The sequence below is a fragment of the Pan paniscus genome, chromosome X (genome assembly GCF_029289425.2).
Source record: "Pan paniscus chromosome X, NHGRI_mPanPan1-v2.0_pri, whole genome shotgun sequence".
Classification (NCBI taxonomy): domain Eukaryota; kingdom Metazoa; phylum Chordata; class Mammalia; order Primates; family Hominidae; genus Pan; species Pan paniscus.
Window position 1 is genome coordinate 111,155,482 of NC_073272.2, and position 5,650 is coordinate 111,161,131.

The window sequence follows — 5,650 nt, forward strand, 5'->3', positions numbered from 1 at the left end:
AAATACAATATATCCTTGTATTTTACTTTACACTAATCAATCAGAAAAAAACCATAATTGTTAAAATAATGTTAATTATGTAATCTTGGTTTCTGAATTAGTTTCTGTAAGAGATGTTTTGTTAAAGTCTAGTACATTTAAAGTATTATAAGTCAATTTGTTTTCTGGGAACTTAACATAAGTACTTTATGTACTTATGTTCTCTAATCAGAACAGTGCTCCTTTAATTTATTTTTTTATTTTTAATATACAAAAAAAATTTTTTAAGCCAACAGCAGCTTATATTCCCAGGAAGTCTCCCATTCAAGTACTAACTAGGCCCCACCCTGCTTAGCTTCACCAGATCAGATGAGATCAAGCACATTCAGGGTGGTATGGCCATAGACTAATTTAATATCTTATAGGAAAAAGTTTCGCAGATTCAATGAGATGTAAAGGTCTTTCTGAATTACAGCCACACAGATTCACAGAGAACTTATAACTTCAGATCTACAACTTCAGCCACAGATCAAGATTAAACACAGAAACACAAATATTTGCCAATCCTGATATCAAAAAGCTATTCTTCTTCCTGATGGCATAAATTTTTAATTGACTTGAAGACAAAATTGGCAGACAAACAAAACTCATAGGGGAATTCTGTTTTCTCTTGCCTAACAGGAAATACTCCTTTATAATACATTGCTATTAATCTATATAACCTATTAATGCAGAGATTGAATAATCATGCGATGATATCAGATTCCCAGCTATTGCTGCACCAAATGGGAATAACTTAGTGGTCATGTATAAATTAGAAATAAAATAATAACCCCCAAAATAATCCAGGAAGGAGAATAACAAATGAAACAGAGTGTACAAAGTTAAAGTTCATTGGTTGCTTTGATTTACCTCTGGGAGGCAAGAAAAGACCTGCCCAGGCTTAAGCAGCTCAAGAGCTGGACTTCTTCAGTAAGTTGCTTCCTAGCCATGTGATCTCGAGCAAACAGCTTAACTTCTCCCATTCTGTTACTCCATAGGGAAGCTGTGTGATTAAAATATGATGATGAACATGAAGACATTTAATAAAACTGTAAAGTGCCATACAAATGTTAGTTATAAATATAAGAATCAATATGATCAGTACAAGATATGACATTAACATTAAATATGGATTTATATTATGTATTAAGAATTTTACTTTTTCCTTTGTTATCAAACAGCAGAATATTTGCTCTTAGAGTCACAGAGTGTATAGTTGAAAGACCTAATCTGAATCTGTTATTTTCATTATAAGTGAGAAAACTGAGGCTCAAGAGAGGTTAAATGATTTCTTGGAGGTCATATAGCTAGAGTAGCGGCGTGGTGTAATATGTAGGACACATTGGTCTATTCTGCTTCTATTCTAATGTATCAGCTAGAAGTTGTTTTGTAAACTATTTTTAGAGTTTTATTTTAATAGTTAATGTATTTCTTTATTAGCCCACATATAAGAAATGGTTTCTGTAGCTTATTGTGCTTTGTGGTATAATTCATAGCAAATAAGGCATTATAGTCTCTGATTCATGTGTAGAAATCTTAAGTCCTAGAATTTTTTTTTTTAGGACAGGTAATACGTTTGAATATTTTTGTCTTTATATTTCACTAAATATTCATATTTTATTCTCTCTTTGGGCAGAAAATGACTGTGCTTGTTTCATTATTCAACCATGACCTTTCTATATTTATTGTTATAAAACTAGTTTCACCGTTATCATTAATTTTGTTAACAAAAGACCATGAGGTCTGCAAAGGAAAAACAAAACAAAGAAGAGTCTTCTTTTCTTTCCTCTTTTTTTTTTTTTTTTTTTTTTGAGACAGAGTTTCACTCTTGTTGCCCAGGCTGGAGTGCAGTGGTGCAATCTTGGCTCACCGCAACCTCCACCTCCCGGGTTCAAGCGATTCTCCTGCCTCACCCTCCCGAGTAGCTGGGATTACAGGCATGCACCACCGTGCCCAGCTAATTTTGTGTTTTTAGTAGAAACGGGGTTTGTCCATGTTGGTCAGGCTGGTCTCGAACTCCCGACCTCATGTGATCCACCTGCCTTGGCCTCTCAAAGTGCTGGGATTGCAGGAGTGAGCCACTGCGCCTGGCCGAAGAGTTTTATTTTCTAAAAAAACAATCACAGCCTCTGTTGTAAACTGAAAGCATGCTATCGGGAAAGTTCCCACCCCAGCCCTCGATCACATCCATATGTGCAAATGAAGAATTCAAACTCTTTCAGCCCGAATTGGTTGAAAACTGCTGAGTCCCAGATGGGTAGTTTTCAAGCCAGAACCAGAAGTCTCTGTTGGATGCTCCTTTCAGGCTGCTGGTGGGAGTTTTCCTGCCACTGTGTCTCAGCTCCAATTACTGGTTACAGGAACTGCCTTAGCTCAGAGGCGCAAACAGGATGTTCGTCTGGAACTGCCCTGTCTGGGAACTATTTTAAATTTTAACATGTCAAAAAAAATGTCTAAAATACAGAGAATTCCCAAAGCTATGACAATCAAGGCAGAAATAAAGTAAATGTAAGGGCTGAGCATATTACTCATACAGTCCTGGTCTGGTGTCCTGGGTTAGCTGTCAACCTTAGACGTTGTCTTCTTGGCCTGGAGATGGGGTTTTAGTAATCTGAATTTGGTATTAAACACTGGCATTTATGTCCAAGATTCTCCAGGAGTTGGTGCCATTTTTAGGTCAGATATATGTATCCAAGAGTCAATACACTGTAACTTGGCAGCACAGAGATTGATTAACAGTACCTGAAAAGAGTGCTTCTTCCAACAAGGCTGAAGGTAATCTTTCAATTGATGTCTCTATCAACGTACATAATCACTAGGCTGGAGGCTGCGATGCCAGAGGTCACTATCTGATTTGGGCCTGTAAAAGGATTCCACAACCTTGTGGCGGTTAGTCTTTAAAGCTTTGACAAGGCATTGGTAGTAGGTTAGGAAGTCTCCCTGTAACTGAGCAGGGAAAACGTTTCTTCAACCAGGTGCATGAGCAGACCAGCAACGATCTCAAAAGGGGAGAGACAGTGTTTCCTACTAGGTGTGGATTGTAAAACTAGCAATACCAATGGGAGGGCCTTATGCCAGGGCAGGTTAAAAGTACTTGGGATCTTCACAAATTGGGTTTTTATAACCCCATTTATCTATTTAACCAGCCCAAAAGACTGGAGTGGTATGCATAATGAAAATGCTGCAGAATGGGCTAAATGTTCCAAATTTTTGCTAATACTTGGCCAGTTAAATGAGTTCCTTGGTTACTATATAGCTCAGTTGGAATTCCCCAAGAGGAATGATCTTTTCAAGGAGTACTTTGGCTACTGACATGGCCGTAGTCTGTCTACAGGAGAAAGCTTCAACGCAATGGAAATACATGTCAACCATTATAAGGACATTTTTGTATCCATGAGATGGGGGTAATTGGATGAAGTCAAGCTGCCATTCTGCAAAAAGGCCATTGGGAAGTGATACTTGGCCTGAAGGACATTTTAGGGGTTCACCTGGAGTATATTGGGGACAGAGGCTACAAAGTTTGTATACCTAAAAAGCAACTGTTGGGGAAATTTCTCCGAAGTATTGTCTGACCCATTTATTCACTGTATCCAGATTGTAGTGAATTAGGTTATGTATAAAGGTCTGTTTGTGTCTGTAGACTGCTAGGGAGGATTGGATGTCTATTTGTCCCTTCTCATAATCTTGTTTGGGAGTTAAATGTGCAACTTTGTTTCATCCATTTCCCCCTTTCAAGATATGAAACTGCTTTCTGAGATGTGAAAAGTCTAGAAAAATGGTAATCAAATGGGCAAGCATGGGGGCTGAGGATTGAATGAGCATGATCAAGGGAGTTACTTGTAGGGCTGTAGCTTCAGCAGCTGCATCAGCAAGATGATTGCCCTTACTGTCTTCAGAGTTTTCAGGGGAGTATCCTTGGATCTTGATAATAGCAAGAGATAATAGAGCCTGAATAGCTTTTAAAAGTGTCAAAACAAAAATCTTTATTTTTAATAGGTTGTCTGGAGGAGGTCAAAAAACCTCATTGTTTCCAGGGCATATGAAATTATGTGCAATACCAAAGACGAATCTACCATCTGTATAAAATGTTAGTTGTTTTGCCTCCAGCCAGCAAACAGGCTCATGTGAAGGCATGCAATTCTGCTTGTTAAGCTGACCAGACTGTGGGAAGGGGGTCCTATTCAATAGTCTCTGCTGGGGAAACTATGGCGTATCTTGCGAGGTAAGAGCCAGCAGGGCTCTTGAGAGAAGACCCATCAGTGTACTAGACAAAGTCCAGATTGGGCAGAGGCATTTCCTTTGGGTGTATGCTGGGTAAAAGGAGGGTATCTGTAAAACTGACACAGTCACAGGATGTCTTCCACTGGAGATGATCAAAGGGTTTTAATAGATTGCAGTGGGCAATGGCTAAATTGGGAGAAAAAGAAAATAGTATCTCATAGGAGGTCAATCGGCTGGCTGAAAGATGTTGGGTATGATGAAAAGTGAGGAGGCTTTCAATGGAATGAGGGGCATACATAGTGAGAGGGGACTGTATGACTATTTTTTAGTGGCCTTTATAAGCATAGAAGTAATAGCAACAGTTCTCAGATAGGGGGGCAATACTTGTGCCACAGGGTACTGCTATTGGCTATAATAGCCAGTCAGTTGATCGTTGTCCTCAAGGGGCTAAGGCAAACCCCCTAATGTGTTACCCTCTCCTTCATGCACAAAAAGGGAAAATCATAATAATTTGGATGTCATAGGTAGGGGTAGTGGACAATTGAGTTTTTTAAACTTGGAAAGCTTGTTCACCATCAGTAATCCAGACAAGGAAATGGGGAAAAGAGCCTTTAGGTAAGGAATATAAGGGTTGTACCATCAGAGAGAAATTAGGTTCCATATTCTGCAATAATCCACAGGCCCTAAAAATACTCTGAGCTGCCTTTTTGTAGCAAGTAAGGGGAAGAAAAAGATAACTTGAATGTGAGAGGGATCAAGGCTTAGCCTTGAGGAAGTTAATACATATCCAAGGAATTTAATTGAATCTTGACCAAATTGTAATTTTTCTTTAGAGACATTATGACATTTATTGAGGGTCAGTTGGCAGAAAAAAAATGAAGAGTGTCAGCAGGGTAAGTGTTTTGAGAGGGAGAACATAAAAGCATATCATCAATATATTGTAAAAGGGTTGAACTTTATAAAAAGGTTATCTTTTTCAGGTCTGCTCAAAGAATCTGGAAAAAATAGACAGGGCTCTCAGTATATCCCTGAGGAAGCACTGTCCATGTATACTGTTGGCCTCTCCACATGAAGGTGAAAAGAAACTTTCAGGTAAACAGGGATGCTGAAAAAGGCAACGCAGAGGTCAAGAGTAGAGACATATTGGGTGTCAGAAGGCATATTATGTAAGAGTGTAGGTGGATCAGGCACAATGGGGTGTCAGGAATAACAATATTGGTTACGGCTCTAAGTTGTTGAACAAACCTCCATCCTCTCCTGTTATGTTTCTGCACGGGTAAAATTGAGGTATTGCATGGGCTAGCACAGGGGACAATGAGTCCCTCAGAAATAAAATAATCAATGATAGGTTCCATGCCTGCTAATGCCTCAGAATTGAGGGGGTATTGTTTCACATTTAGAAGAGAAT

General features: G+C 38.9%; 1 pseudogene; it reads right to left on the reverse strand.

The window, feature by feature from the left end:
- Window positions 1-266: 266 nt before the first annotated feature.
- LOC112438501 (5S ribosomal RNA) lies at window positions 267-386 on the reverse strand (annotated as a pseudogene).
- Window positions 387-5,650: the final 5,264 nt, after the last annotated feature.